We start from the raw sequence: 11,444 nt of genomic DNA, 5'->3' as shown, positions 1-11,444 counted from the left end.
CTGCATGCACTTTTATAGGGACCCCTTCCCACTTACCATCCCCACCTTCCCAAGCCCCACCCCGGGGGTCTTCCACAGGGCCCCCACCCCTAATCCTGCCTTGGAGAATTCCAAAGCTTTGGAACTGTTAGTAAAGACAGCTGGCTCTCAGTGCATCTAATTTTTTTCCCATGAGTTCTAAATTCACTCACCTTTATTACTTAGCAGAAATGAATTTATTTATTTTCCCAGATTCTCTGAGGAGTGGACTGGAAGACTCTCGTGCCTTGCATAGTCACCGTTACCATGCCGAAATCAATATTAATCATACACAGCTTGATACTGTAATTGAATAGTTTTTTTACACAGATGATATTAACTGATAAAATATGGCATCCTCATGAGAAAACATTACCTTGAAATATTAGCATTATGATATGTTAATTTCTTTGGAGGATATGACTACAGATATACGAGCAGAGGTAAATTTTCCAGCACTTCAGCTGACAAATTTCATGTCAACATAACTCTCGAGAATTTGTATTACTACTTGGCGATGACTTATATGATGATGTATAACAACTTAAGGGGTTTTAAAACGCAGTATTTTGACTAACGTGGTTTGGTAAACAGCACTTGTGATTAGTTCTTTTTCTTTTTCTCCCCCCAATTTCTGTAATACTGACAAAAGCCTGTAATAATAATAAAAATCACCTCTACAAATGGAAAATGCCCCACTCTATCACCAGCAGTTCCTGGGAACACTCCAAGTTTTGTGCAGAACAGAGATCTGGGAGGCTTGCAAAGTCAGATACATACTGTACTCATTGCCACATTAGCACCTCCTGTTTCTATCAGGGCGTTTGTCCTCAAGTTCTTGTTTTTAGTAACTTCTGTCTTGGTGATTCATTCTACACGGACCATGTGACACCGAGAGAGGCTCTGAGCCCTCTGTATTGTCTCTGAGGAATGAGTTAAGGGTAAGTCTGCCCTTCTGATGCCCTTAAATATAGGAATTGTGAAACTGTCCCTAGAGAGCTTGGTTCAGGAATGGTGACCATACTCCTTAAGGTTCAGCATAATTTCATAGATGTGTCTACATTCCGCCGCTTTGAGATGCAACTGAAGCCAAAATGGTGGTCACTTGTAACCATTTCCTTAACCCCAATGAAAAAAGCCCCAGAACTCCCTTCTCCTGGTCATTGAGAACAGGAGTGTCCTCTTGGGATGTTCTTGGATACCTACCACCTGTTCTCAAGAGAGGCTGGTGGCCACTTCCTAATCATCTGCTGGCCCATGTCATTTGGAAGCCATTAACTTTGTACTTAGAATTCTCTCTTTTTCTGTCCATATGCTTCAGGCTGGCTCCCTAATGGACTCCTCAGGAAGGTAGAGTCTTCTCAAGAACAGTGCAGCCCAGGTAGAATGCGTGACCTTTTGTAGTCAGGACAAGGTTGTCTATAGACAGTAAACACAAGTTTACTACCTTCGAGAAAAAGTTTCCCAGCCTCTCCTGTCTGACCCACCATGTTGAAAGTGATCGACACAAAGCACAACAGGGCTCGGTCATAAATTCTTTGCAGAGGAGATTTCCCACTGAGGCTCCTGGACACTTCCCATGTGTTTCGTTCTAACACTGCCTTTCCTCAATCTCAACTGGAACAATGAACTTGATATGAATCTGTCTTAAGGAGAAGCATGTGGAGGCTGGCTAATAAAACTGCAATTTGATGGAGGACAAATGCTCTCAATTAAGCTCTGCTTACATAGGCCCTTCAGAGCTGCTCCTTGCTGCTTGCCTTTGTCCCAGGGTCCCCAAACCTCTGTCCCTGTACTGGGCATAATGAGCAGAACGTCCTGAGCACTGAAGATTGGGACACAGTACTTTTGACTACTGGTACTTAGTAAAACTCCAAACCTCAGAAAAATCTTCTCTTCTCCCCATCTTCCTTCAACCTCTTGGACCCTTCGTCATCCTCCCCTCCTCTCCTTTACCTTACTTTTGGCCCTCTATTGGGCTCTGACCAGATGTTTGGCCCCTTGATGTGATGTTAAACAGCCAACGCCCTTGATCTGGGCAGCCAGATGTTCCAGAAGCAGCTTCTGGAAAGTCTCCCTGTCACTAGACTTCTGACACAGACCAGCTGAAGAGGTCTGGCAATGCAAGAGAGCACAACAGAAGGCCTGTGTGACAGATTGGCAGCATATACCCTGACTCAGGGGACTACATTGGAGGCTTATAATCCACTCCCTGCCCAGAAACAAGGCCATGAAACAGAGTGGGCATTAGGCAATGGGAGAGTTCCCCATCACCAAAGTTGTCTCTTTTCACTGTTAAGTAATTCCTTCACTTTTATTTTTAGTATCACTGACTAGTTATTGAAATGAGGGAAAGAAAACTTGAATTTTTAATTCATCAACTTTATTTTAGAGCAGGTTCACAGCAAAATTGGGAGAAAAGTTCTGAGAGTTCCCCCCCGTCCCCCAACAGGTACAACCTTTCCCATTATCAATATCCCCCACCAGAGGGGTACATTTGTTATAACTGATGAGTCCACATTGACACATAGTAATCATTTACCCACACTGACACATTGTAATCGCTCAAAGTCCATCATTTACATTGCGGTTCATTCTTAATGTTGTATATTCTATGGGTTTTGACAATTGTATAATGACTCATATCCACCATTATAGTATCATACGGACTAGTTTCATTGCTCTAAAACCCTTCGGTGTTTCTCCTAGTCATCCCTCCCTCCCCATAACTCCTTGCAACCACTGATATTTTTACTCTCTCCATAGTTTTGCCTTTTCTAGAATGTCATATACTTGGAATCATACAGGATGTAGCTTTTTCAGATTGGCTTCTTTCACTTAGTAATGTGCATTTAAGATTCTTCCATGTCTTCTCATGGCTGGATAGTTCTTTCTTTTTAGTGCTGAATAATACTCCTTTTTTCTGGATGTACTACATTTTATTATCCATTCACCTTCTGAAGGATAACTTGGCTGTTTCCAAGTTTTAACAATTCTGAATAAAGCTGCTGTTAACATTGTATGCAGGTTTTTTAGTAGACATAATTCTTCAACTCATTTGGGTAAATATCCAGTAGCACTATCATGGGATCATATGGTAAGGATATGTAATAACCTCTGACATCCTCAGCCATCATTGTTGCCTCTTTATTTCATATTCTTTTCTTATAGTCTGGTTTTATTTTCACAATAACATTTCTGAATTAGAAGCTACCTCTTTCCAGCAAAAAATATGGCACTCTTTAGTTATTTTGTTAAGCAACAGCTATGTAAAATGAGAAAAATGAGGCCATTTGAAATATTTTAATCCAAGTAAACTGTTTTTAGTATTCTTGTGAATTTGATGTGATACGTGACCTCCAATAGGCCTTTTTGCATGGTATAGGCTGGTCTTGGCTGAGTCAGGGTTGGTGCCAGCGAGGGGATAATATCAAGTAGTCATGGACAAATGATCTTATGACTTTTGTAACTCATCGATGTGTCTTTTCTGAAGTATATCTAACTGCTGAAATGAAGGCAGAGGTAAACCAATAATTTCTCTTTGGGGCTAGTGCATTGATATGGTTGAAGTTTTCTAGCTTCCTTCCAAAAGTGAAGCTTGAGGGACTATGCAAAGGAGGGAGATGCACATCCACCCCCATAGTTCAGGAGATTACTGGGAGCAATGAAGTTTGGTGATAGAAAGAGCATAGGTTTCTTGTTTTTATTTTTAACATCTTTGTTGGAGTATGATTGCTTTACAATGGTGTGTTAGTTTCTGCTTTATAACAAAGTGAATCAGCTATATATATATATATATATATATATATATATATATATATATATACACACATATATCCCCATATCCCCTCCCTCTTGCGTCTCCCTCCCACCCTCCCTATCCCACCCCTCTAGGTGGTCACAAAGCACCAAGCTAATCTCCTTGTGTTATGTGGCTGCTTCTCACTAGCTATCTATTTTACATTTGGTAGTGTATATATGTCCATGCCACTCTCTCACTTCATCCCAGGTTACCCTTCAAGAGTACAGGTTTTAAAACCACTGAGATAAAAAGTTTGAAGTTCAGCTTTACTGCAGCCTAATTGTGATACATTGGAAAAATTACAAAACTTTTCTGTATTAAATGTTCTCTGCTACAAATGGATGGAATAACTCCTACTGTACAGCTTCATTGGGAGAATTTATCTGAGATCATTAATGCAAAATGCTTGATATCTAACAAGGATTCAATGTTAGTCACTTTATTTGAGATATTGAAATTCACAGAGGTCTTCGTGAGTCAAACAGGTCCTGCTAAGGTAGAGCAGGTGTTTGATAGTACATCCCAGGTTTTGACTTCACACTGTCCTGTCATTTCTGTGGAACTCTATTTTTGTTCAAAGTCTTCCTAAATTAAAACAAACATAATTAGAAATGATCAGTGAATTGGAATTCTATCCATACCCAAACAATTCACTGACAGATATTTTTCTTTATCCTAAAAGTATCAAATAAAAGGAGAGGTGAAAGGAGGCAAAAGTTTTGCAATCTGTGAGCACTGTGAAATGTCAGGGCATTACTGGAGCTACATCATGCCAATGTGAAACACATGAACCTAAATAAATGAGTAAATGAATGGGTACACACACACACACACACACATACAACCACACACAAAACCATAACACAACCACACGTACACAACTACACACACACACAATCATACACACAACCACACACACATGCAGCCACACACATGAACTCCACACACACACACACAACCACACAGACAACCACACGCAACCACACATGCAACCACAACCACACACACACACACACACATGCACCCACACACACATGCACACACACACACACACACACACACACACACACACACCCCTAGGCCTGAAAGAGAATGTCCACTTTGATATTTATAATATCTAGCTAAAATTTTCTGTGCAACACATAAAATTAATTGTGTTGAAATCTAATGTTTAGTTTTAGCACAAATGCTTCTCCCCTTCCCAGAGCAATCCATTTAAAAGCATTTCATTTCTAAGTCTGTTAGCATTAACATAAACATCACAACTCTAAACACAACCTCAGAATCAGTGTGTCAAGATTGTGTCCCACCTGTGATTCTAGAAGGATAGGAAGGCTCTTGCTCCCTGGGTCTCAAAGGAATTTTTACATTCTGAAGGCAAGGTGGCAACTTTGAAAAAATCTCCAGGGCTTCTCTGGTGGTACAGTGGTTGGGAGTCTGCCTGCCAATGTTGGGGATATGGGTTTGGGCCCTGGTCCAGGAGGATTACACATGGCTGGGCCATGTGCTATGGCTGCTGGGCCTGTGCTCTGGAGCCTGAGAGCCACAACTACTGAGCCCACGTGCCACAACTGCTGAGGCCCATGTGCCTGGAGCCCGTGCTCCGCAGCAGGGTTGGGGGGGGTAGGTGCTCCCACAGTGGGGAGTGGCCCCCGCTCGCTGAAGCTGGGAAGGGCCTGTGCGTGCCGGTGAAGACCCAATGCAGCCAAAAATAAAATAAATAAAATAAAAATAAATAAATAAATGGCCCTTTAAAAAAAAGAAAGCAAAAGAGCTCCATATTTGTCTGTTCACTCTGAAGAAAAGCATTTACCAAACAGCTGGGCTATTGCTGAGGAGTTGCTGACTGTGTTTGAACCTCCCCTGCCCCACCAGAAACACACACACACACACACACACACACACAGTCAAAATTGATTTCAAAAGTATATTAGTTATAAAGTGTTTCACATTTTTTTCCTCACTCCTCATTCCTAAGCTCTGTATTTCATTGAACATTCGTTTTTTTCATGTTTTTTTTTTTTTTTTTTTTTTTTTGCGGTACGCGGGCCTCTCACTGTTGTGGCCTCTCCCGTTGCGGAGCACAGGCTCCGGACGCACAGGCTCAGCGGCCATGGCTCACGGGCCCAGCCACTCCGCGGCATGCGGGATCCTCCCGGACCAGGGCACGAACCCGTGTCCCCTGCATCGGCAGGCGGACTCTCAACCGCTGCGTCACCAGGGAAGCCCTTCATGTTTTAATAACTGTGAAAAAGATGCATCTTACTGATAGCATACCAAAATTTAATTGGCAATATTTTTTCTTTTTAGCATATAAAGTAATAGTATCTTTTTTCATATAAAATTATAGTGTATCTTAAAATCAAAGTTATTTTCGATTCAATAAATATAGGAATTCAAATATTTTATTATTCAGATATCTGTAATTCAGATATTAGTGAAAATAGTCCCTTTTTGTTTTTTCTTGATTTTCTCAAGATCCAATTTTACTTTCCCAACCTGAGACCAAGGACTTCACTGTTTAGTATCATAGTTGGTTTCTTTGAAAACTATTATGATTTCACAAGGTAGGAAATACTTATGACTTTGTGTGGGGGATTTATCAAAAAGACTTTGGTCTCCATAAGCACATATTCAACTGTCCTTTGTGACCACAGATGGCATTTTGTCTGCCTTTGTTATGCAGGTTTCTATTGCCCATGTCCTACTTGTGTGTGCATCAATTATCCATGCTTCCCTTAAAAGCAATAATAATGTTAAAGTGCTTCTTCCTGTTAAGCTCATTACTTGTCTTAACTCATTCCTTCTTATAACAGCCTTGGAAAACACATCTTACAGTTCCCAGTTTATAGATTTAAAAAACCCGAGGATGAGGGAGGTTAAGCTCAAGGTCACATGTGACGCACTAGAGTGAGGGAGTTGGGTTGGAATCATGTCTGCCTGCATCCAAACCCTTTCCTGGTTTGCTTTACTCTGTGTGTCTTTTCCCAGCTTAAATTTTCAGGCCTGCATCTTTGAGCCCCAGATGCAAGTACCTCTATGCAAACCGACCCACCCATTGTGGGATAACCAGATGCTGCATTGATCTTCTCCCTGCCATTGCATCCCGTTTGTCAACCGTTCCTCAGAAGGTGTTACATAATATTCTTCTTACCCTGCCTCTGGGTATTTCATTTCATCAGTCCTTTTTTTTAAAAAATCACAATAGTCTAACGGGATATTTACTGAGCTTCTGTGCTGTGATCTACAGTGTGCTAGGTGCACAGATAAAGCATTCAACTTTTGCAGTTCACATTCCAAGGATAAGAAATAGACAGGCTTTCTCCAGGTTCTCAGGAACATTCATTCACTTAAAAAATGCATTCAACATTTATGGATAACTGCTATGTTTCAGACCCTGAGGGAGGCAGTAATAAATCAGACATGGCCTCAGTTCTTCCAGAACTCTCAGTTTGGTGCAGAAGAGAAGTGAACAGGCAATGAGAGCCCCTGTGTGATCAAAATTGAAGGTGCATTCATGGCTCAGAGAAGAAACGTGTTGACCAGATTGGGGAATGATACAGGGAGACCAGAGATGATGATGTTCAAACTCACTGCTGCCAGAGTTAACAGTGAGACTGATGGATGAGCTCTGATCAAGAAAGTTCTTCTCATTGGAAAGCTTCTATTACTGTTCTGATCTGAAGTTGACACAAGATGTCCAGTGGATATTTTCAAGATATTTGCATTATCTGTGGTGGCCCCACATCTGAAGCCATAAGTAGGTTTGGCATGGCTACCATAACTAATTTTTGGCTTGATTTATATTATTTTATCATTGTGACTTCATATCGGGTTATCCAATCTCTCAAAGGTAGTGATCTCCTTCTTTAAATAACTTCAACTTTGAGAATGCTCATGCCAATGAATTGGAAGATAAGCAGTCACTGAACAAGGATAGAATTATAGCCCAAAAGGAATCTATGATTTCCCAGACTCTTTGCCTGGATCTACTGACATAGTGTACAGTTTTCTCCAACCATAAAGACTTCATCATTTCTAGGCTGAAAAACTAGTAAAATTATACTTCAAGTTTTGGACAAAACATTTAGTTCCTTATTTCTAAAATCTATGTTTGACTTAAGAGAAATTGGGCTCATCTGTTATAGATTCTGTTCATTTGGTTAAAAGCTCATCTGAAAAATCCTACTTTATAAACCAAAGGAATCTAGAGGCTAGACAAAATCTTTAAATCCAACAGAGATATGTGCCAGAGGAAGTAATTAGGGAACACAAGTGTATGGTTGATTCCAATTCAGAAATGGTAGGTTTTGTGCTTTTAATTGTGTAATGTGGACAGTGGGCAGTCAACTCTGACCATGTCAGGCCATGTCCAAGGGACAGCATGATACTGACTATCTTTTTGACTGCCCTAAGTTACAGATTGACTGTGCTCTTCCTGGATACAGTGAGCTACCAGACTTTGATGTATTTTAGGCTGAATTAATGCAAAGTTCCCTATTAAATATCCCTTTCTCTGTTAGTTAACCCACTGATGAAAATTATGTACACTTCTTTGAGAAAGATATTAGAAAATTTGTGGAAACCCTGAGGAGACCTAGGAATTGAGGGAATATGAGATAGTCAAAACAACATAGAGTGTTTAACCTGGCAAAATAGCCCATGCCTGCCAATAGTTCGTTGGGTGTTACATGGGAAAAGAAGATAGGAGTAAAACCACACATTAGTGTTTGTGTGTGTGTGTGTGTAAGAGAGAGAAGATTGGGGGGGATATTTATTACTACATACCCGTTACATACACCATCTATCCATAATTTATGCAATCTCACGTAATCCTTACTGACAACATTGCAAGGTTCGTTTTATTATCCACATTTTACAGGTGAGGAAAATGATGATGAGAGAGTTTTAAGTCAGCCTATTCAGGTTTGCTCAGGTGGATTTTGGACCCAGAGATATTTTCACTGAAACTTCACATTCATGACACCACAAAGCCAGCCTCGAAGTCCCAAAGAGATGCGTTTGGATAATATGATAAATACTTTTTGAAAAAATGAGCTGTTAAAACCAGAATGAAAAGTAAAAATTGTTTTTAAAAAAGCAACACTAGCAAAAAAGAAAAAAAAATGAAATTTAGTGGCTGCCTAGAAAAAAGCTTTTAAGTCCCTTTCCAATGGAATTATCCATGCTGAGCCTGAATGAAGACGATTCAATGGGTAAACATAGATGATATTCAAGGGCCACAGGATTCCATTATTTCATTGATTTGTGGGTGAACACCCTGCAAAGCAGCAAAACACACAGGTTACACTTTTTGACCCATCATTTTTGACTTGTCATCTATCATGCCGGGTCCTTTAAGTGGGACCATTAGGGTTCCCTTCAAAGACCTTCTTATTAAATAATTTCAGGGCGATTTACATAAGGCTAAGCCTTTTAATCAATTTTAAAATATTTATGTTGAAATCTCCTTTCTGGCATTCACTGTTTTAGACCTTTCAGTCCCTCACTCTAGGGTCTTATATAGATCAAACTTAGATGATGAGGAAAATATTGACTTTAGTTCAGGGGACCTTTTCTCCTAAGCTTGATTCAAATTTTCTGTTTTATTTAGTTCATCAGCCATTGAAACAATAAAAATGTCACCTTCACATAGATTCTTTTTGCTTTATGTTTATGATTCCAGGTAAGTTAAGGGTGGAATTGGAAGTGATGAAATGCGATAACCCAGGCTCAACATACTGGCAGGAGGATTCTTGAAAAGAAAAGTTGGTAGTTCACAGAGCTCCACTTAGAAAGCACTTACCAGGGGAGACCTTCAAGACGGCAGAGGAGTAAGACGTGGAAATCACCTTCCTCCCCACAAATAGATCAGAAATAAATCATCTACATGTGGAACAACTCCTACAGAACACCTACTGAATACTAGCAGAAGACCTCAGACTTCCCAAAAGGCAAGAAACTCCCCAAGTACCTGGGTAGGGCAAAAGGAAAAAGGAAAAACAGAGACAAAAGAATAGGGACAGGACCTGCCCCTCTGGGAGGGAGCTGTGAAGGAGGAAAAGATTCCACACACTAGGAAGCCCCTTCTCTAGTGGAGATGGGGATGGTGCAGGGGAAGCTTTGGAGCCACAGAGGAAAGCGCAGCCACAGGGGTGTGGAGGGCAAAGTGGAGAGATTCCCGCATGGATGATAGGTGCCAACCAGCAGTCACCAGGCCGAGAGGCTTGTCTGCTTACCCACTGGGGCAGGTGGAGACTGGGAGCTGAGGCTTAGGCTTCAGAGGTCAGACCCAAGGAAGAGGACTGGGGTTGGCTGTGTGAACACAGGCTGAAGGGGGCTAGTGAACCACAGCTAGCTGGGAGGGAGTCCAGGAAAAAGCCTGGAACTGCCTAAGAGGAGAGAGACCATTGTTTCAGGATGCACGAGGAGAGGGGGTTCAGAGCAGTGCCTAAATAAGCTCCAGAGATGGGCGCGAGCCGCGGCTATCAGCGCGGACACCAGAGATGGGCAAGAAACGCAAAGGCTGCTGCTGCCGCCAAGAAGCCTGTGTGCAAGCACAGGCCACTATCCACACCACCTCTCCCAGAAACCTGTGCAGCCCGCCACTGCCAGTGTCCCATGATCCAGGGAAAACTTCCCCGGGAGAACACACAGTGTGCCTCAGGCTATTGCCACGTCATGCCAGACTCTGCCACCGCAGGCTCGCCCTGCATTCTGTACCCCTCCCTCCTCCCAGCCTGAGTGAGCCAGAGCCTCCTAATCAGCTGCTACTTTAACCCCGTCCTGTCTGAGTGAAGAACAGACACCCTCCAGTGACCTACACGCAGAGGTGGAGCCAAATCCAAAGCTGCACCCCGGGAGCTGTGCAAACAAAGAATAGAAATAGAAATTTCTCCCAGCAGCCTCAGGAGCAGAGGATTAAATCTCCACAATCAACTTGATGTACCCTGTATTTGTGGAATAACTTAATAGACAATGAATCATCCCAAATTTGAGGCAGTGGGCTTTGGGGGCAACTGTAGACTTGGGGTTTGTTTTCTGCATCTAATTTGTTTCTGGTTTTATGTTTACCTTAGTTTAGTATTTAGATTTTATTATCACACTTAGATTTGATTATTGATTTCGTTGTTCTCTTCCTTTCTATTTGTGTATATATATATATATGTGTGTGTGTTTGTGTTTTTCCTTTTTCTCTTTTTGTGGGTGTGTATGTGTATGCTTCATTGTGTGATTTTGTCTGTATAGCTTTGCTTTTAGCATTTGTGCTAGGGTTCTGTTGGACCGTTTTTTTGTTTTGTTTTCTTTTTCATTACTTTAAATTTTTTTTATTTTAATTATTTTATTTACTTATTTTCTTTCTTTCTTTCTCCTTTTTCTCACTTTTCTTCTGAGCCATGTGGCTGACAGGGTCTTGGTGCTCTAGCTGGGTGTCAGGACTGTGCCTCTGAGGTGGGAGAGCCAAGTTCATGATATTGGTCCACCAGAGACCTCCTGCCTCCATGTCATAGCAAATAGCAAAAGCTCTCCCAGAGATCTCCATCAGCGCTAAAACCCAACTCCACTCAATGACCAGCAAGCTAGAGTACTGGGCACCCTATGCCAAACAATGAGCAAGACAGGA

The sequence above is a fragment of the Orcinus orca genome, chromosome 2, assembly GCF_937001465.1.
Source record: "Orcinus orca chromosome 2, mOrcOrc1.1, whole genome shotgun sequence".
Lineage (NCBI taxonomy): Eukaryota > Metazoa > Chordata > Mammalia > Artiodactyla > Delphinidae > Orcinus > Orcinus orca.
The sequence above is the reverse complement of the archived record's forward strand: the minus strand, read 5'-3'. Positions refer to the sequence as shown.